Below are 1,168 nucleotides of genomic sequence, written 5' to 3'. Positions count from 1 at the left end.
TCGTTGCAATCACTTCACCTCACAAACAAGCACGTCCGCTCAGCTCGGCTGTTCGCACTGAACTGAATTCATGGATAGATTCCCGAAGCAAAAATATTGCGATTTAGCCGAACTTACCTTAGTCCAAAAGTTGATAGTTGAAGAGATACAAGATGTTGAATGTAAAATATTATTTCAGTTTATTCTCATTCATTTCTTAATAAATGCAAATATCTACACAAAATTTTGGGGTTTGGGGTTTTGTGGGTAGAGAAATTGAATTTGTTCACATTTTGGTTATAGTTCATAGAGGGCGCCAGCTGCCATAGATTGAATGTGTTGAAAATGACTTAACTTTTTTACACTTTAAGGTATCTCATCTTTGGCATCAAATTCTTAATTTCCAACTTTTTTTAGACAAAAAAGGTAAACTTTATGAAAGTAACTGTCTCACACCGTTCCCGAGATATTTGGCTTTACAACTTCCAATGCTAATAGTTGCAATAATTTAGAAATGTTAAAAACAAGCGTTTATTTAAAATTAAAAATTGTAATGAACAGTAAAATATGCCTTTTTGACAATAATTGCTAAAAATGTCCACCTCTAACTTCAATATATTTATCAACGCGCTTATTAAAATATTGTCTTATTTGTATAAATCCTTAACGCAAAATGACTTTGCAGCATTTAAAGCCCGCTGCATAAGTTGTTCTCAGGTGTTTATAGTTTCTGTTTTCATGTAACTCCAAAAACGAAAATCTGGGCATTCTATCTCACATTTATGTATACGAGTAAATAATTTAAATTGTGAGCTAAGATGTAATTTCAATTAGGTACGAATAATACTCGCGCCATTATTCCATGACTAGAAATTGGCCTCAATGAATTGGGATCGAGGGGGATTATCCCTCTTTATCCTGCCTCATCTCGTGTAGGCTTGGACAGCCTTCGTAGGTGGGCCCCATCCGTCGTCTACCCCGACCGCAAATGCGGCCGGTGTAGGCGCTTTGTGGGACCTCCTTTTGTCCTGGCTGGGCCCCGCCGGCTAGGGCCCTTTCTTCTGGCGCTCTTCTTGCTTCGCCGGCTCGTCTGTGTAAACCCCGGGGGTAGTGTCATGTTTATGTGTGGTATGGTTGGGTAGGGTAGTGCGGCTATGCAGCCTGGGATGCGCTTTGCTAAGGTGGCCCT

This window comes from Anoplophora glabripennis, unplaced genomic scaffold, assembly GCF_000390285.2.
Source record: "Anoplophora glabripennis isolate ALB-LARVAE unplaced genomic scaffold, Agla_2.0 scaffold1297, whole genome shotgun sequence".
NCBI lineage: Eukaryota > Metazoa > Arthropoda > Insecta > Coleoptera > Cerambycidae > Anoplophora > Anoplophora glabripennis.
This window is presented reverse-complemented; position numbering follows the sequence as displayed.